Source organism: Ascaphus truei, chromosome 3 (genome assembly GCF_040206685.1).
Source record: "Ascaphus truei isolate aAscTru1 chromosome 3, aAscTru1.hap1, whole genome shotgun sequence".
Taxonomy (NCBI): Eukaryota; Metazoa; Chordata; class Amphibia; order Anura; family Ascaphidae; genus Ascaphus; species Ascaphus truei.
This window is the reverse complement of record NC_134485.1, coordinates 161,448,938-161,469,920: the sequence shown is the minus strand read 5'-3', so window position 1 is coordinate 161,469,920 and position 20,983 is coordinate 161,448,938. Positions and strand designations below refer to the sequence as shown.

The 20,983-nt window shown below is 44.8% G+C and overlaps 1 long non-coding RNA gene across 1 annotated transcript in view; it reads right to left on the bottom strand.

The window, feature by feature from the left end:
* Positions 1 to 20,770, bottom strand: part of LOC142490988 (uncharacterized) — a 59,657-nt gene extending 38,887 nt beyond the window's left edge. Inside the window, exon 1 of the long non-coding RNA XR_012800203.1 lies at positions 20,387 to 20,770. This is a non-coding gene — a long non-coding RNA (uncharacterized LOC142490988). The remainder of the gene's footprint in view (positions 1 to 20,386) is intronic.
* Between the last annotated feature and the right edge of the window lie 213 nt (positions 20,771 to 20,983).

The following is a 20,983-nucleotide window of genomic DNA, read 5'->3' as shown; positions in this document are numbered from 1 at the left end:
CTGACACATCCCAATAGATTTGCCATGTTGAGTGAAGATATTGGGAATGTTGGGGCAGAAATGGCAAGGCTGGGGGAGACTAATTCCTCTAGCAGCCAGGGGAATAGTTCCTCCAGCACAGAGGGGACTCAGGATGCTCAGATACAAAGAAAGATTGTGGTGGTAGGGGACTCCATTATTAAGAAGGTAGATAGGGCAATCTGTTGCCAGGACCGCATGAACCGAACAGTTTTTTGTCTCCCGGGTGCTCGGGCTCGGCACATTGCGGATCGGGTAGACAGATTGTTGGGGGGGGCTGGGATTGACCCGGCGGTCTTGGTACACGTTGGCACCAATAACAAAGTTAGAGAAAGATGGAGGGTCCTAAAAAAGGATTACAGGGATGTAGGCCAAACGCTTAAGACAAGGACCTCCAAGGTAGTATTTTCTGAAATACTACTAGTGCCATGCGCTACCGCAGGGAGACAGTCAGAGATCAGGGAGGTTAATGCATGGCTAAGAAAGTGGTGCAGGAAGGAGGGGTTTAGGTTTTTAGAGCACTTGGACTCCTTTTCTGAGAGGTGCCATCTATATTCCAGGGACGGATTGTACCTCAATGAAGAGGGATCTTCTGTGCTAGGGGGGAAAATGCTAAAAAGGTTGGAGGAGATTTTAAACTAGGATGGAGGTGGGAGGGGAATGAAACAGATAATGAACTAAATGGAATAGATGAGGATACAAGGTGGTATGGAGGTAGAATGGGGGCAAGTGCAAGTTTGACAAGCAGTGAGACACCCATAGTAAATACAGATAATACTAGAAAACTTCTAAAGACTAAACAAAGCGGGCGCAGAAAGGAAGGAGCAGATAAGATAATAGTACAGGCTGAAAAAAAACTGAAATGCATGCTTGCTAATGCAAGAAGCCTGACAGATAAAATGGGGGAGCTTGAATTAATAGCTGCAAGGGAGCAGTATGATATCTTAGGCATTACTGAAACATGGTGGGATGAAACTTATGACTGTACAGTTAATTTAGAGGGTTATTCTCTTTTTCGGAAAGATCGAACAAATAGAAGGGGAGGTTTATATGTTAAACCGGATCTAAAACCTATTATAAGAGATGATGTTTATGAAGGGAATGATGAAAATGTAGAGACTTTGTGGATAGAAATTAGCAGTGGAGGTAAAAGTATAAAGAAAATGTTTGTGGGAATATGCTATAAATCACCAAATATCTGTGAGATTGAGGAAGCTAAAATACTTTTGCAAATGGAGAAGGCATCAAAACTGGATCATGTTTGCATAATGGGGGATTTTAATTATCCAGACATAGACTGGGGCAATGAGATTAGCGTTACAACAAAAGGGAACAGGTTTTTGGGGGTGCTTAAAGACAATTATATGACCCAAATTATTGAGGAACCAACCAGGAGAGGGGCAGTTCTGGATTTGGTCATATCAAACAATGTAGAAGTAATAACAAATATTCAAGTCCTGGAACATTTGGGTAACAGTGATCATAACATGTTCTCATTTAAATAAATTATCAATAAACAGATTACTTGGGTTCAACAAAGACCTTCAACTTTGGAAAGGCAGATTTTAATAAACTGTGGTCTAATCTAGTAGTAATACAATGGGATGATGTTTTTGCAGGGAAAAATGTAGAAGATAAATGGGCAGTCTTTAAAACATTGTTAGAAAAGCACACTTATTAGTGTTTACCCTTGGGTAATAAGTATAAAAGAAATAAGTCAAAACCAATGTGGCTAAATAAACAGGTAGGGGAGGAAATGGACAAGAAGAGGAAGGCGTTTAGATTCTTTAAGTCAGAAGGGAAAGAGACATCGTATCAGAATTATAAGGAATGTAACAAAAATTGCAAAAGGGCAATCAAATTAGCAAAAATGGATAATGAAAAAAGGATTGCAATAGAAAGTAAGGTCAACCCTAAAAAATTGTTTAAGTACCTTAATAACAAAAAAATGAGAAAAGAAAATATAGGACCCTTTCAGTGTGAGATGGGTAGGCAGATTATTGGAGATAAGGAAAAAGCTGAGGTATTAAACAAATTCTTTGCCTCTGTGTTTACCAGGGAAGAATCAAGTTCAATAGTAGTGTCGCAGGAGGAAGCCACAACCTCCATATTAATGAACAATTGGTTAACTGAGGGAGAAGTTCATAAGCGACTTGAAAAAATTAAAGTTAATAAGGCACCTGGCCCTGATGGCATACATCCAAGAGTTCTCAAGGAGTTAAGCTTAGTAATAGCAAAAGCATTATATTTAATATTCAAGGACTCCATTTCCAGAGGCTCAGTACCACAAGATTGGCGTAAAGCAGATGTGGTGCCTATATTTAAAAAGGGAGCTAGATCACAACCGGGAAATTACAGACCTGTAAGCCTGACTTCAATAGTAGGGAAACTACTTGAAGGTTTAATACGGGATAATATTCAGGAATACCTAATGGAAAATAAAATTATTAGTAATAGTCAGCATGGATAGATCTTGCCAAACTAACCTTATTTGTTTCTTTGAGGAGGTAGGAATCTAGACCAGGGTAATGCCGTTGATGTGGTCTACTTAGATTTTGCAAAGGCTTATGATACGGTTTCACACAAAAGGTTATTGTACAAAATAAAGAAAGTTGGACTCAGTAATAATATATGCACCTGGATTGAAAACTGGTTAAAGTACAGACAACAGGGGGTTGTCATAAATGGAACTTTTTCAGGTTGGGCTAAAGTCGTGAGTGGAGTATCTCAAGGATCGGTACTGGGACCCCTGCTTTTTAACTTGTTTATTAATGACCTTGAGGTTGGGATCGAGAGCAAAGTCTCCATCTTTGCTGATGATACTAAATTGTGTAAGGTAATAGAATCAGAGCAGGATGTCATTTCTCTTCAGAAGGACTTGGAGAGACTGAAAACGTGGGCAGGTAAATGGCAGATGAGGTTTAATACAGATAAATGTAAGGTTATGCATTTGGGATACAAGAATAAAAAGGCGACTTACAAATTAAATGGAGATATATTGGGGGAGCAAAGGAATGGAAGCAGGCACACGGTCTTACTAAAGGTGCAGTTTATTGTGCCACCAAAGGTCCAACGTTTCGGCAAATAGATTGCCTTTATCAAGGAGAGGGCTACAGAACATGTTAAACATACCACAATATATACACAAATGGGTACTCACCCCCCCATGATCACTGCTGCCTTGCTCCTGGATGTCAACGCCCCCATCGTGACGTCAGGGCGCCAGCGCGACGCAGCGCGATGACGTCATGCACCACCAGGGGAGGAGGGACAGCCTCCCCAATGCCTACCAGCGGTGTGCATGTGCTTCTACATATGACGATATATTGGGGGAATCATTGATGGAGAAGGATTTAGGAGTGCTTGTTGACAGCAGGCTTGGCAATAGTGCCCAATGTCATGCAGTAGCTGCAAAGGCAAACAAGATCTTATCTTGCATCAAACGGGCAATGGATGGAAGGGAAGTAAACATAATTATGCCCCTTTACAAAGCATTAGTAAGACCACACCTTGAATATGGAGTATAATTTTGGGTACCAATCCTAAGAAAAGACATTATGGAACTAGAGAGATTGCAGAGAAGAGCCACCAAATTAATAAAGGGGATGGACATTCTAACTTATGAGGGGAGGCTAGCTAAATTAGATTTATTTACATTAGAAAAGAGGCATCTAAGAGGCGATATGATAACTATATACAAATATTTTCAGGAACAATACAAGGAGCTTTCAAAAGAACTATTCATCCCACGGGCAGTACAAAGGACTCGGGGCCATCCCTTAAGGTTGGAGGAAAGGAAATTTCACCAGCAACAAAGGAAAGGGTTTTTTTACAGTAAGGGCAGTTAAAATGTGGAATTCATTACCCATGGAGACTGTGATGGCAGATTCAATAGATTTGTTCAAAAAAAGGTTGTACATCTTTTTAGATGGAAAAGGTATACAGGGATATACCAAATAAGTATACATGGGAAGGATGTTGATCCAGGGATTAATCCGATTGCCTATTCTTGGAGTCATGAAGGAATTATTTTTTCCCCTTAATGGGGTTTTTTGTTTGCCTTCCTCTGGATGAATAAGCATAGATATAGGATAAAGTATCTGTTGTCTAAATTTAGCATAGTTTGAACTTGATGGACGGAAGTCTTTTTTCAACCTCATCTACTATGTAACTATGTAACTATGTAACTAGGCATCAGGCTTCGACTGGCATACGCCACTGGTCGAAGTTCGGTATCGTATTTCTGGTGCAGCACCGCTCCTAACCCGTTGAAACTAGCATCCACATGCAGGACATACGGTCGATACGGATCTGCGTACGCCAACACTGGAGCCTGTGTTAAATTAATCTTTAGACCCTGAAACGCCTGCTCGCATGCAGGAGTCCACTTGTCCCCGAAGGGTGCTTGAGCGGAAGTGGCTTTATGACCCGTGTCCTCGGGGTAGATTTTGAGAAGGTTGTTAATGATCTTCGCTTTGCATGAGTAGCCTTCCACAAATCTTCGGTAATACCCACAAAACCCCGGGAACGAGCGTAATTCCATGACGTTATTGGGCCGCGGCCAATTCACCACTGCTTCTATCTTTCCGGGGTCGGGAGCATTCCCTTCGGCTGAGACAATGTGACCCACATAAGTCACTGAGGTGCGGCAGAACCGACATTTGTCCATAGACAGCTTAAGCCCTTCGGTACTGAGTCGGTCCAGCACTTTCAACAGCCTTTCATCATGTTCCTCCAACGTCTTTCCGAACACTATAATATCATCCAGATACACTAAGCATTCCCTGGGATTCATATCTCCGATGGTTTTTTCCATTAGACGCTGAAAAGTGGCTGGTGCACCACATATTCCTTAAGGCATACGCGTGAACTGATAAAACCCTTATGGGCAAACGAAAGTAGTCTTCTCTTGATCTTCAGAGTTCATGGGCACTTGATAGTACCCTCACCTTAGATCCAACACACTGAACCACTTACTCCCGGACAGAGTATTCAAGAGGTCTACGATCTGCGGAAGGGTATACTGATCTGGTACAGTACGATTGTTCAAGGTTTTATAGTCAACACATAGACGTACCGTCCCATTCTTCTTTTGCACCACCACGATGGGCGAAGAGTAAGGGCTACGCGATCCCCGGACAATACCGGCATCCTCCATTTCTTGTAGCAGTTTTCTCACATCTTCCACATCCCTCGGGGTGATGCGACGGGATCGGTCTCGGAAAGGAGTCGTATCGTTGAGACATATGGTATGTTGAGCGCTGCGGCTACACCCCACATCCATATCACTGGTAGAGAATACCTATCATCTGGTTTCTAACTTTGTCTGCAATCTTTTTTTCCATTCCGCCGTCAAGGGGGAATCTCCGAAGTCAAACGCCAGTTGAGGAACAGCAGTAGAAACGGTAGCTGCCTGTGATATAACTTCCATCTTTTCTTCCGGAGTGACAGGATATATTCGGCCCAACTGCTGCCCATAGTCTATGGGCATGGTATAGGGAGAAAGGTTCTTAACATAGACCCGTACTCTGTTCGGTATTTTAAACGGCCATTCTTGCACTGAGGCCAGTAGCTTGTATCCGCGCTGTTGATCATCATTTGCAGTACACTCCAGTGAGAATAGTCAATCCGCCTTGCGCCTCTCTGGGTAGCAACAGGTGACCGTCATCATCTTTCCTCCCCCTGGGGGAATCTCCGTCAATCCGTAATCGATATTGTACAGGACCCCATGCTCTTCTTCGGCAGCTATCCTGCAGCTTTCATCTTGCAATGCTGGGCACGCTGCTAGCGCCAACAAGGGTAGTTCGCCCGCCTCCTGTAAGTACATACGGATCACGGCCTGTACTATGTCGGTATTGGTTCCCATGATTATAGGGGCACTGGGGTGTTCTTGGGGTTCAGGGCACACTAACGCTTCCACCTCCATGGGATGATGCTTGCCAGTGTTCAACTGTGGAATATCCAAACGCACCCGTACCACTCCATCAATAGGATAATCTTCATGGCTCAATCCTCTTAATTATATTCAAATTTGATTTGTTGCATTTGCACTTGTTATCTGTGGGGATCTTAGCGCCTATTCAAATCACCTGGGTTCAATCTTCTTAATCTCATCGTGTCCGCAGACAGTAGGGGTAACCGGTGAAGGTGCTGATCATTGAAGGGTCGATATACAATGGTTACTTGCGAACCAGTGTCCAGTAACGCAGACGCATAGATGCCTTCAATAACGACATTTACAATGGCCGGCGGTCCGACGGGGCTGCCCATCAGTGGCGGTGCCGGCACTTCATTAGTCTCTGAGATAGCACCTCCTTCGACCGCAGGGGCGGTTTCAGCGGTCAATGTGGTGCACAGCATGGATTTCGCAGTCCTGGATGCCATCTTCCTCTTTATGGGACAGAAGGAAGAGATGTGGCCCATCTTACCACAATGAAAACACTGAACATTACTCCTAGCGGACTCTAAGGTGGAGTCCTCACAGTCAACTTCACAGTCCTCAGGATCCCCCTTTTCTCGACTCACCTCCATTGTGTATTTCACTCTAGCCTCTCCCTTCTTAACTTCCTTGGAGGTAATTCCGGCTTTCTTAACGGTGCTCATCTCCCAGCCTAACAGCACAGTTTCATGAGCCTGTACTCGGTCCATAAGTTCGTCAAACGACAAGGCCTGACCCGGCACTAGACAGCCGCTGACTCTTACTGCTACCGGGTGTAATGATAGGAGTCCCCTCAGGAATTGCGTGGTTCGGAGTCCATCGAATTCCTCCTTACCAGCATCCAGAGATCCAGGTGTAGGCGTCTAAGAAAGTCAGACACTATTTCTCCCTCTTTCTGGGCAAGTGCGTGGAATTTGGCCATCAAGGAGAACGAGTCCACCGGTGTTCCGTAGGCTTTGGTGAGGGCATATAGTACTCCATGTGTGTCCACATCCGGATGGTCATCTCTGTAGCAATGCACTATATGGGATGCGGGCGGCCGCAGGCATTCAATAACCCGCTGCCTTCTTACTGCGTCAGTGCAGGCCCATTCGGGCAGTACTTGCTCCGCATGATCCATCCATACCTCAAACCCCACCTCTCCTACGGGCATCGGTTTGTCCATGGAGAACACCTTCAGTCTCCTGTACTGATGCGAATGGGAAGATTGATATATGGCCTCTACCAGCACAGGTACACTGACGTCATTAGGCATAATATTTCCCACATAAGGGCTACCTGAGTCGAGCTTGGACATACTGCTTCTACTCAGGGAGGGCCGGATAGTGGACGGGGTAAAGAACACTCCTAGACCAGTGGCAGCGGGCCACGTGGGGGTTAGGCTGCTCTTTGGAGTACGGAGAGGGAGTATACATTACTGCAGATGATGGCCAAGGAGTTTCTCTCTGTGGCGTGGACATAGCCAGGGGCGTGGCTATGCCCACATGGACCAGTGACCAATGAATCCCCGGGTCGTCAGGTAGGGTTAGTATAGGTGGTACGGCTTCTGGGCATATTTCCTGTTCAGTGGCTAATAGGACTTTCCGCCACGTTTGGTCAGCATCATACTTATGGTCCATAACTTGGGCCGTCACCAAGGACGGGAGTTTTCTTGCTTGATCCCCTATGGTGCCCAAGGATGTAGCAGTAGGGACATGCCCAACGGCAATGGCACAATTTATAGGTATCTTGTATTGTTGGGCCCACTTGCACACCTCGGTCTGGGAAGGCACAAACATGGCACAAATGGATAGCACAATTTAGATACTGATTAGGCCACCCCAGGTCTGAGATCTCAGCAGCGCCTCCAAATGTAGCCCTCTTTCCTGCTGATATAGAAAGACTACTAATGCTGTATATACCTGCTGGCTCAGCAAGATCTGGGCCTCCGATAACTGGGAGCCTGGGGTAACAATATGTACTTGGCAGCGCCTCCACTTACCCAGGATCCCCAATAAGTAAGATTCCCCTAAGCAAGAATAATGATAATAAGCAGCAACGTTGTAACCTTTTACTAGTAAATGAATGCAAAACCTAAACATACACATATCACACATATAACACAGTGCATGAATAGCTGATACGTAGCAATCAGACACCTGTGGCCTTGCCACACTTCAACTGGAGCAATGTCCCCTTCTCCCACCTCCGCGTGTACCCCACACCATGTCCAATTTACTGGACCAGTCCCTTGGTCACTCAACCCAGTGTCCCCAAAGAACCCTCCCCCAAGGCGGGATCAGCACCTGCAGGTACCGGTGTTGGTGCACTTATTTATAATACCTTCCGACCGCGTCCGCAGTCGGTAACTGAACTTCGCAAAGGATCCGCGAATCCAGTGTAGTCTCCTACGAGTAGTTGCTTGTCTCCAGCAGCGTGCTCCCAAACTACTGACCGCACAGCAGCGCAGAAAGAATACTGTGTCCCTGTCTGCTAGTACAGTAAAGGGTAGGCTGTTCCCTGCAGTACCACAAGCTGGTGGTGACTCAGGGTCTGCACTTGGCCCTAAGGGAAATCTCTGGCCTATGGAGGTGGGTCACTGACCTCCTGCAACACACACCTCCTCTCCCCTTGCTTCCCCGGGGCGCACTGCTAGCGTGGTCTCTCCCCCACGCTTGTGAAATAGGATAAGGGAATGAACCCAATAGACCTGATGCTGCTAAAGTCTGATATAACTAGAAATGGGAGTAAACCAACAGTCCACTAGAAAGTGTGTGTAGCAGATCACCATAAGCATCAATCATAAAATAAGAAGCAGTATAAGAACTCACCCTGGGCGGGGGGCCCGTTGTGCAGACTCTGGCCGGGTGCGAAGGATGAAGCATCCAGGGACACTCCACTCGCAGACCTCTTTGCGCCACAGCTGCTGCCCTTGCCCACCTGGTGTCACTGGTATCTCCGTGTGGTTAACAGTGAGTATGCCACGTTGCAATCTGGGTAACCCGCTGGGGTGCTGTCGGTGACGTCGTATCTGTCCTTGCGCGTGCAGTCCGGGTATCCTCCCTCCGTCTTAACGGCTTCACAGGATATTTGTCGGATCCCGCTGAGTAGTCGCGCTCACGCTGTATCCTGCTGATGGAGGAGTGCTGGTGCTGGTGCGTCTCTGCGAACACTGCAACCACTGCGCTCCGGCGTGTCCACGTGGGTGGGAAGGGAGTGATGACGTCAGACCTCCAGACGGGCGAATCTCGCGGTGATATGCCTGCGTGCACCAGCCTTGTAGTAGACGAAGTGAAAGTGGTGGAGAGGCGGTCACAGCAAAAAGTCAGGTTCAGGAACAGTTGAGGTTAAAAACAGCTTTATTATCTCAGAAGGGGATGTACAGCATGTACTAATAAAGCTGTTTTTAACCTCAACTGTTCCTGAACCTGACTTTTTGCTGTGACCGCCTCTCCACCACTTTCACTTCTCCCCCACGCTTCCCTTTCCTGCCTGCTCACAGTCCTCCCCTCCTATTCGCTCAACGGCATCATGCGTCCCTGCTGAGGCTCATGGGAATTGTAGTCCCAGCTCAGAGCCTCTCTTCTATTGGCCAGCCTTTGAGCGCTATTCACTGCGCATGTGCAAACTTCCTCAGGGCCTCCCGTCGCGCATTGGTACTGGGCATGTGCGAGACACAACATGGTGGCGCCCTGTACTATCGGGCCACCGCGGAACCTCCGGAACTCTCCCTGCACAGCTCCCACCACCACCCCCCGCAGCAGAGGTACAGGGGGGGGCAGGGGAACACCACTACATTCTCCCCCTGGTGGAATCCAACGTCTCCGCTTGGGAACGTAAACCAATGTCACACAATTACACAATAAAAATGCATATATGGAATATAACTTTTCACTGTTAACTCTATATGAGATTATACATTTCATTGAACATTCCAATCACAGATCTCACTTTACTGCGAGCCCACTGTTGAGTCTCATAATGGGGTGACCCCAAATTGATCATAAGTCATTCTCATGGGAGGTTGACCAACTCTTTGGCTTCTACGCAGCTGTTCTTCAGTTACCCCTTCTGGAGAGTTTAACTCCTATAATATATAATAAAGTGTTATGTAGTGTTAAAAATCCTGATTTTTGTCATCTTTAGTATTGGAGGTGTTACCGTGGCCTCCTATAGACTGCACTGAGCTCTGGGAGAACTCCATTTTAACTTCCACTTAATATTTATAACGCTTATATCTCCTGAACGAAGCATTGGAATTTAAAATGGCAGCTTTGGAAAGGGCAAGAAGAGATGTAAAAAAAAAAAATCCCTGTGCCTTAGGTACCAAAAAAGATTGTAAGCTCTTCAGCCCAGGGACTCATTGTAACTACAAAAATATTTTAGTAATACACAATCTTAGCCAGCTCAAGCCCAGATATTGTGCTCAAAACCCACAATATGTTATTTCTATGTATATTAATTTGGAGTGCCTCTGGATGTGCATTGGGGCTTGTTTTTTATTGTAGTATACACAATTATGTGTGTACATTGTCAATGCTGAATAGGAAAAAAATATTATTATTTTATTGACCACAAAAGAATTCCGGTACAGAGTAACAATTTGTGATTTCATGCTTGCAAGTGGGCTGCGTCGGAAGAACCCTTTAACTTTCTACTTTTGTGACACCAGATGAATGAGACTCGTAACGTAACTTTACCATACATACAGAATATGAGAGAGATGACCCTTTGTAATATGGTGTAAAGCTGGAGATGAGTTAAGTCCCATTCATTTGAAGGGGACAAAAATCTTCTGCAGCACAAAGAGACAGCTGCACAGCATTTTGAGCAGGGGCCAAATAAATGTGTGTGTGATATATCTAATTTGTGTGATATATCAATGCCCTAGTAGGGGGGGAAGTGGGAGGAGGGGGGGGGGGAGAATCTCTACTTATGTAAACTTCAACAAATCATTCAGCTTTAAATAAAGACATATGGTAGAAAAGAATGTTTGCTCCCATTGTTAGTATGCCAGCCACTGTCAATATATTTAGTTGGTTGATTGACACTATATAAATTTAATGAAAACGTGCCGGAACGCTGTAACCCAGTTTGCCTGAGGTCCCCCACTAAAATATCCGTGTGTGTATATGTGTGTATACACATATAACTTTTGTTATTTCGGCTGTGTACCAATGAATATGGGCTTAAAGTGCAGTCTATCGGCTTTAATTTGAGTGTATTCGCATCCAAATTGGAGGAAGTGTTTAGGAATTGCATCTCTTTAATATGTAGCCCCCTCTTTTTCAAGGGACCAAAAGTAATAGGACAATTGACTCCAAAGCTGTTTCATGGACAGGTGTGGGCTATTCCTTCGTTATTTCATCATCAATTAAACAGGTAAAAGGTCTGGAGTTGATTTCCTGGTGTGGCATTCGCATTTGGAAGCTGTTGCTGTGAACCCACAACATGCGGTCAAAGGAGCTCTCAATGCAAGTGAAACAGGGCATCCTTAGGTTGCAAAAAAAAAGAAAATCCATCAGAGAGATAGCTGGAACATTAGGAGTGGCCAAATCAACAGTTTGGTACATTCTGAGCAAAAAAGAATGCACTGCACTGAGCTCTGCAACACAAAAAGGCCTGGACATCCACGGAAGACAACAGTGGTGGATGATTGTAGGATCCTTTCCATGGTAATGAAAAACCCCATCACAACATCCAGCCAAATGAAGAACACTCTCCAGGAGGTAGGCATATCATTATCCAAGTCTACCATAAAGAGAAGACTTCACGAGAGCAAATACAGAGGGTTCACCACAAGGTGCAAACCATTCATAAGCCTCAAGAATAGAAAGGCCAGATTAGACTTTCCAAACAATATCTAAAAAAGCCAGCCAGCCCAGTTCTGGAACAGCATTCTTTGGACAGATGAAACTAAGATCAACCTGTACCAGAATGATGAGAAGAAAAAAGTATGGAGAAGGCTTGGAATGGCTCATGATCCAAAGAATACCACATCCTCTGTAAAACACGGTGGAGGCAGTGTGATGGCATGGGCATGCATGGCTTACAATGGCACTGGGTCACTAGTGTTTATTGATGATGTGACAGAAGACAGAAGCAGCCGGATGAATTCTGAAGTGTATAGGGATATATTGTCTGCTCAGATTCAGCCAAATTCAGTGAAGTTGATTGGATGGCGCTTCACTTTACAGATGGACAATAACCCAAAACATACTGCGAAAGCAACCCAGGGTTTTTTTAAGGCAAAGAAGTGGAATATTCTGCCATGGCCGAGTCAATCACCTGATCTCAACCCGATTTGACAAGAGACAGGGGGTGCCCAATGCTGCATCCAATTGACAAAACATATAAAGTAAAATATTTCAATAATAATAATTGGTTATTTAGTTAACCCTTTGGCCAAAGGCGTCATAAGCCTGCATACCAACGTCAAGGTATAACCAAAATAATGCAGGTCCTACACGACACTGTGAACCCTTCCTTTTACCTCTGTGAGAGGGGAAAAAACCATAATGGGTCTTGTTCCTGCAGCAAGTGAAATGACCTTCCAAGTTAAAAGGGTGAAGGAGGAGTGAGCTCTGGGGGGAGGTGCCACAGCCTCCAAAGAGACATAGGTTAAAAACCCCATCACAACATCCAGCCAAGTGAAGAACACTCTCCAGGAGGTAGGCATATCATTATCCAAGTCTACCATAAAGAGAAGACTTCACGAGAGCAAATACAGAGGGTTCACCACAAGGTGCAAACCATTCATAAGCCTCAAGAATAGAAAGGCCAGATTAGACTTTCCAAACAATATCTAAAAAAGCCAGCCCAGTTCTGGAACAGCATTCTTTGGACAGATGAAACTAAGATCAACCTGTACCAGAATGATGAGAAGAAAAAAGTATGGAGAAGGCTTGGAATGGCTCATGATCCAAATAATACCACATCCTCTGTAAAACACGGTGGAGGCAGTGTGATGGCATGGGCATGCATGGCTTACAATGGCACTGGGTCACTAGTGTTTATTGATGATGTGACAGAGGACAGAAGCAGCCGGATGAATTCTGAAGTGTATAGGGATATATTGTCTGTTCAGATTCAGCCAAATTCAGTGAAGTTGATTGGATGGCGCTTAACTTTACAGATGGACAATAACCCAAAACATACTGCGAAAGCAACCCAGGGGTTTTTTAAGGCAAAGAAGTGGAATATTCTGCCATGGCCGAGTCAATCACCTGATCTCAACCCGATTTGAGCATGCATTTCACTTGCTGAAGACAAAACTTAAGGCAGAAAGACCAACGAACAAACAACAACTGAAGACAGCTGCAGTAAAGGCCTGGCAAAGCATAACAACGGAGGAAACCCAGCGTTTGGTGATGTCCATGCATTCCAGACTTCAAGCAGTCATTGCCTGCAAAGGATTCTCGACAAAGTATTACAAATGAACATTTTATTTATGATTGTGTTAATTTTTCCAATTACATTCGAGCCCCTGAAATAAGGGGACTGTGTATGAAAATGGCTGCTATTCTTAAACGTTTCATACGATATTTTTGTTCAATCCTTTGAATTAAAGCTGAAAGTCTGCACTTCTATTGCATCTCGGTTGTTTCATTTCAAATCCATTGTGGTGGCATACAGAGCCAAAATTATGAAAATTGTTAGTGTCCAATTATTTCCGGACCTAACTGTATATCTATCTATCCCTCAATTTGTGCAACTTCAGTCAACACAAATTCGCACCTATGTGGTTTTGTTTTTAATAGTAAAATTTAAAGAAGCAATGAGGGTTGGTTCACACGTGTGCGAAGTACGATGCGCAAGAATTGGTGGTGTGGTGGTGCCTCTCGCTATTCTGCTGTTTGGCGCCCGTTTTTCCCATCTGCCCTTGTCTTGCCCAGTAGTGCGCACGTCCAAACACCACATCTCATCATTGGTGAGTGTTAAACTGCTGTGCTCTTAATCATCTCGATGTGTACAGCACTTATTCCCTCACCTGCTGTCTCTGTAAGTTTCCCCTCAAACTTCTTAGATTGTAAGCTCTTCAGGGCAGGGATTTCCTTTCCCATTGTCTGATTTTTGCTGCACTTATTGTATTATTATAATTCCCTGTACTGTATTCTTTGTGAAGCGCTGAGTACACGTTTGGCACTATATAAATAAAGACATACAATACAAATAAAGACATACAATACTATACAGTACCGGGGAAGTGATGGGAGTACTCAGTAATAATGTTCAAATAATTGCAGGAGTGCAAAAATTGGACTTTTGGAGGTCTGGTTAATGCAATTCCCCATTTTCTCAAATAACCTTCGGTTTGATTTTCATGAATTCCATTAGCATTTAGTTTATCAGAAACGCATCCTTCGCACAAATAGTGTATGTGTGTGTCTAATATATATATATCTCATCTTCAGACCTGGATGACAGTCTCCCCAATGATCTTCCAGGTACTGCGGTTGCAAGCCTCTCCTCCATGTTCCTCCAACAACTTTTCTGATTTCAACCTCCCCCATATAAATTTTGGGGTGTGTGTGTGTTAGACTCAGTGAGAGTTGGGGTGACTGTCCCCAAATTTATCTTTTTATTAGAAATGTTTTGATTCCTATCAGTGAGACACTGGGAGAAGAAGTGGCTCAGGAGTAAATACACTGACTGGTACTGAGTTTGAAGCAGGGGAGCCTGGTTCAATTCCCGGTGTCGGCTCCTTGTGACCTTGGGCAAGTCACTTTATCTCCCTGTGTCTCAGGCACCATAAACATAGATTGTAAGCTCCAAGGGGCAGGGACCTGTGCCTGAAAAATGTCTCTGTAAAGCGCTACGTAAAACTAGCAGCGCTATACAAGAACATGCTATTACCGGTATTATTATTATTATTATATGGGTCTGAGACTGCGCTGATGTCGGTCTCCCTGGTGAATTTCGATCTATCCCGCTGCCCCACCCTTCTCCTGTGATCCAACGAGGTAAAACTACAAACACATAAAACAAAAAACTAAAAAGGAAGCGCCAGAAGAAAGCCTGAATCAATAAAGGTAAAAAACACTTTATCTAATAAAATAGATGGGTAAAAACTTACATTACATATAAAACAATGAAACTGGCAAATCCCCACACCGCGGACAGATGATATACAGGCAGTCCCTCATGCAGATGACAAACAGCAAAAGAATAGTACCAATAGCCAGATAGGGAGGAACCACAATTTGGAATATATACTGTATGAGACGATTTCACCATAAAGTATGTATATATAATTGTAAGCCCCGCTGAGTTATAGTCAGTAAAATGTATATCTGTATTACTTTAAGAACTTGTTATGTGCAATGGTCAGCATATTTAATGGAACTGCATACCCCATGGGGAGAAACAGCATACACAGCTTGTCCAAACAAGTTGGGAGTCACTTGACGGCATCTCTCTCTTGGGACTTCTTTCTCTTGGGGATAGCTGTGGCCTGGATGCTCGGGTCTTAGTTCTGCTGTCACCGTGACCTTGCTGTCCAGCTGCAGAATGAGGAGGAAATCCCAGAACAGAGTACAAACCTGACAGTTTGGCCCTAAACATAGTGTGGTCAAAAGCCAAGCATCCCCACTTCATAAATGAGAATGATAACCGAAAACCAGCACCATTATACTGGAGTAATCTAGCCCAGCATATGTGTCCTGCTGAGCTGCATCAGGATCCTGTCACGGATCTGTAAGTTCTGCCTGTAGAACAGTTTGCCTGATTTATATCTCTCAAGATATAAAGCCCAAGAACTGTGCATAACTCATCAGTGGAGATCAAAGCATCCATAACTACATATTCTGTTGAAAGACGGCTTACTACTCAAAATGGATTCTAAGTATAACTGCTTCAGTTAATTTCTGATGCTCAATTCCATATTTGACTTGTATAAAAAAATTACCTCTAAGTTACTCTGAAGCTTAAACAACCTTTGTGACAGAAAGGGGCCCAGGTACCAGTATAATAAAGTTTAAGCTCGGCCCCTGCCATCCTTCTCTGGGGCTCATCTGGCCACCAGCCCCCTGAGCTACCCTGTTTTTACATTCCCGGTAGCCCTTTGCATCCCATGAAAACTACATTATTTATTCCTGAAGTCTATAAACTGTACTAAAGTGTAAAAATGTGTTTGTGCACAATATTAAGCATAGCCGAGGTTTCCGGACATGCAGGGCTGAGAAACTCTTTGTGCAGCTCACATGTCCTAAGAACTGGGTAGTGCTGGATGGGGAGGTGAAGTGCAGGGACAAGAATGATGGCAGGGGCCGAGATCAGGCCAGGAGGCCATCCGCCCCGAAAAGCGTAGCATTTGGCTGCTTCCCCAGCCAGAGCAGCGCCAGCCCAGCAGGAAATATGCTGCCGGCCATAGAAGCCATTGCCAAGCTCCCGCTGGTAGGCTCATTCAATCTCGGCCTCATGTTTCTCACTCCCCCTAAGAATTTTACCTTGGAGGGGGGGAAGCCTTCAGTCCCAGACAGACGAACCCTCGGCTGTAGCTGATCCACCGCTGGCATCCCCACCGCTGGCTGCTTCTAGGGTAAGTTTTATTACTGTTTAGGGTAGGAGGTTAATTTAAGAGGTTTCGCGGTTAGGTTAGTGGATTAATTTAGGGGTTTTAGCGGTTAGGCAACGATTTTTTAAGGGCTTGTGGTAGGGTTTTTTGGTAAGGTCTTAGAGTATGGAGTTTAGGCACTTACCCTTAGTGCGAAGTGGACAGTGGCAGCGGGGTGAGTCGCGTTGAAATGGCTGTGACAAAATATTGTAGACCGCCTACAGGTGGGTTGTTCATGTAATGTGAGCTTGAGATAAAAGGTGGCACTGTGTGCTCATTTGCATGTCATTTCCCAGAATCCCTTGCTGCAGTGGAAGTGCTGTGTGCTGGGTGATAATGGTGAAAGACAGGGTTGCAGACCTGTCTAAGACATGCAAATGAATATACAGGAATATTTACAGTTGCTATATGCTATACTGTGGAGGGTTTTTGTCACTTTTTATTACCCACCATAACCTTAATAAATGTGGTGATTACTTACTCTTTAATCTCAGATGAGCAAATGTCAGCAACCAACCTCACACTGATGATACCCATCAAGGTTGAAACATGTCTGTGAGTGGGTTAACTGACTTTGCATCTCCCAAGTCCTTGCTTAAAAGCTTTGTTTAAAGCAGCATGCATTGGTTAATGGTTGTTCATGTAATGTGAGCTTGAGATAAAGGTGGCACTGTGTGCTCATTTGCATGTCATTTCCCAGAATCCCTTGCTGCAGTGTAAGTGCTGTGTGCTGGGTGATAATGGTGAAAGACAGGGTTGCAGACCTGTCTAAAACATGCAAATGAATATACAGGAATATTTACAGTTGATATATATATATATATATATTATTATTATTTCGATATAATGTAGATATAATTTAAGTTATGGTGGGTGAAAAGGTGACTTAAAACCCTCCACCATATGGCATATAAAAATATTACTTGTGAGCACATTCACATGTCTTAGGCTGAGTCCATGCTCCCTGCTTGCTCGCTGAGGCGCGCTGAGGGTCAGGGAAAGCGGGTGCTTTCCCTGTCCTTGCGGTGCTTCCGCACGCGCCGTCAGCGGGCCGTCAGGGGGCGGGCGCGTCACTGGCCGGGGGCGGGCCAGTGACGTCACGGAGCTGGTTCGCCCTCATTGGGCGAACCGCTCACGTGACCGGCCTGTCGCGCCGGCAAGCGGGGGAATTTTAAATTCCCCTAAGACCTGCGCTTCCGCAAGCGCGCGGAAGCGCAGGTGAGACCCTACTAAAGCCGCTCTAATTGCGGCTGTAGGGGCTCAGTGCTGAGCGGGAGCGCGCCTCAGCACGCTTCCGCAAGCAAGCGGTTAACATGGCTGAGGCCTTAGACAGGTCTTCAACCCTGCTTTTCCCCATTATCACCTAGCATACAGTGCTTCCACTGCAGCAAGGGATTCTGGGAAATGACGACATGCATATGAGCACACAGTGCCACCTTTTGCCTTAAGACCACATTACATGGAAAACCCTTAAGCCAATGCATGCTGCTTTAAACACAGATTTTGAACATAGCCTACTATGTCTCAAAATGCAAAGCCAGTACAACTAACCTCACACTGATGAGACCCACAAGGTCGAAACAGTGGGTTTATTGGCTTTGCATCTCATCCCAGGCTATTTTTAAAAGCTGTGTTTAAATCAGCATGCATTGGCTTAAGGGTTTTCCATGTAATGTGGTCTTGAGACAAAAGGTGGCACTGTGTGCTCATTTGCATGTCATTTCCCAGAATCCCTTACTGCAGTGGAAGCACTGTATGCTAGGTGATAATGGCGAAAAGCAGGGTTGCAGACCTGTGAATATGCTCACAAGTAATATTTTTCTATGCTATATAGTGGAGGGTTTTTAGTCACCTTTTCACCCACCATAACTTATAATATATATATATATATATATATATATATATATATATATATATATATATATATATATATATATAGTGCTTGAAAAATCCATTAGCCCACGGTGAGTGGATTTTGTGAGCTGGTGAGGCGGTGGCAGAACTGACTGAAGATGAAGCTGGCGGTGGGAGAAGATGATCACCATGTCAGCAGGGCAGCAGATGTGTTAGATGGCGAAAGGCAGGCGGCAGCCGCAGAAGAAAAGCCGTGTAGGAGCGTGCCCCTGCGCTCCGACCAGGAAGTCTTCAGTAAAGTCTGAAGACTTCCGGGTCGGACCGCAGGGGCGAATGTGTTGGAGCAACATGGAGAAAAGAGGATTGCAACCACAGTACCTGGAAGATCATTGGGTCTTCATCCAGTGGTGGGTCGACAAGTGCTGAAGATGAGGATATAAGCGGGAGCTTAGTGATCTCTGGCAATAGTTCTTTGTAACGCATTGCCAAAGGCTGTGTCAACTGGCCAGATGGACAAGTTTTTCATTAAACTGAGCTATGCATTCCCACCAAAGACTGAAACCTTTCCCGGTGGCTATATTTTAATGGGGTAGCACTTCCCATTCTACAAATGGTTCCCTGGTAAATTAAAACAAAGATGAAAAGTTTTTTTTGTGTGCCATGCTTACTGTTGTGACTCCCCTGTCATCGTTTATTCTAACCTCTGCTATAAAACTCACACCTCGCAATCATCCTCTTTTATGTTAAAATTATAACTGGATAAATGAAACGTGTTTCTGTGCCGGCCTCAAGGGGGATTTGGGATTTGATGAAAAATGGTCCCCGACTGTGGTATCAAAGTAAAGTATTCATTATGGGAGGGCTAGCATAGATTCCTTTTTAACCTCTTCGTTGCTGAAGGGATCTATTACACGCTGATCTGATGTCTTCTCCATTAGTGACAGGGCAGGATTTTGAAATAGACAAAGTCCTTTCATGCACATGTCGATTTTAAATATGCATGTCTCAGCAGATTTCTAAGTCCTGTGCCTTGGGAATAATTAGGAGGGAATAGAAAAATTCCCTGTTCCGCAACCTTTCTCTGCGGGCACAAAAGTGTATGGTTTGTAATTGATGGTAAATGCATGCACTATGGAGGATCATTACCATTTATTTAGATTTAAGATTATGGCACATTAATGAAGTTGGCGAATTCTGTGGCGCGTTCTCCGCCTTGCTTTGTCAATGGATTACTGGTGTTTGCTGGTATACTGGAATGATGATAATTTGAAACACAGAAACTGAGAGCTGATAAGTACCACTGGGGCCCATTTAGTATACCTACGGTACTTATTAAGTATTCATAAATCCCACCTAATAAAATGAATTTTCTACTGTACATTCCATACCTGTCAACTACACATTTTCAGGACAGTTTCATCCAATAATAGTTTTGTGATATTCACGCCCCTTAGCATTCTGGGATTTGTAGTACTGTTCTTCATTTATAATCCTTAATGGTTACTCAAACGGTATTATGCATGGGGCTGCTGTACTTTGTAACTACACTGAACTTGACAGGTGTATCAAATGTATGTAAAGTGCACCATAACACATAAAATATTCTTCTATCTGTCCAATTGCATTAGCGTCACGAGGAAGAAACTCATTCATTGTTTTCTTATGTAGCGCACTTTCCCCATCCCTGAGAGATGTGTGGCTACGGTGTGTGTATATGGTGCAATACCTGTGGTGCACAGGAGATCTGAGTCTCCGCTATTGGGAACCTGGGGTATACCTGAGTCTATGTTCGGTCGGTAGCGCCTCCACCTGTACAGGATTCTATGATGTAGAATAACCCCGCTACAGGACCCGCATACAATAAAACACACACTTATGAAAGATAACAGTTTTACTTAACATAAATAACATAGGATATATCTATACCACCAACCAGGCCATGCACGGCTGTACTCTCCAACGCTCCCCTCCCCCACCCAAGGTGTGTGTGACAGTGCTGCCCCGCTATAGTGTTTGAGTTGGTGCACTCATGCGTTGGGTACCTGCTGGGTGATGCCACACCCGGGAATGCTGAAGCCACGATGCTGGGATCCATGGATCCGATGCTGATACTGCGAAGCCTCCGCCTCTACTTTGGGTGGGTCCTTCATGGAGTGTGCCACTGTAAACAATGTCTTTATTATTGTAGGGTGGTCTGTGTCCTAGACCACAGGCCGCAGCCACCGCGCGGCATCTCCCTGTGTCCCTAACACTAATACTGCTAATCAGGGCAGGGTCCCTATCTGAGGGGCAAGTCCCATTCGCAGCCACAAACTATGTGGGAGTCGGGGCCTAGCTGGGGCATAATAGGGGGTATCTGGCCTAGTGCAGATGCCACTGACATCTGCACATATAACTTACTCCTTCCTTGTTCCAGCTCCAACTGCCAACTCTCCTAACTGTCAGCTCAAACTTCAAGCACACCCAAAGTTCCAATCTCCCCTCAGGAGATTCTAGCAGCCCTATTGGCTGTCTGTGTCAGGTGTTGTGCAGCCCCTGGGGCTTCTGGAACCTTTGCAAGTGCAAACCTTTTCAGCGCATGCGAGCGCACAAACAAAATTGCTGCGCCCTTATGGCTACCCGCCTGTAGAAGAGGTGAG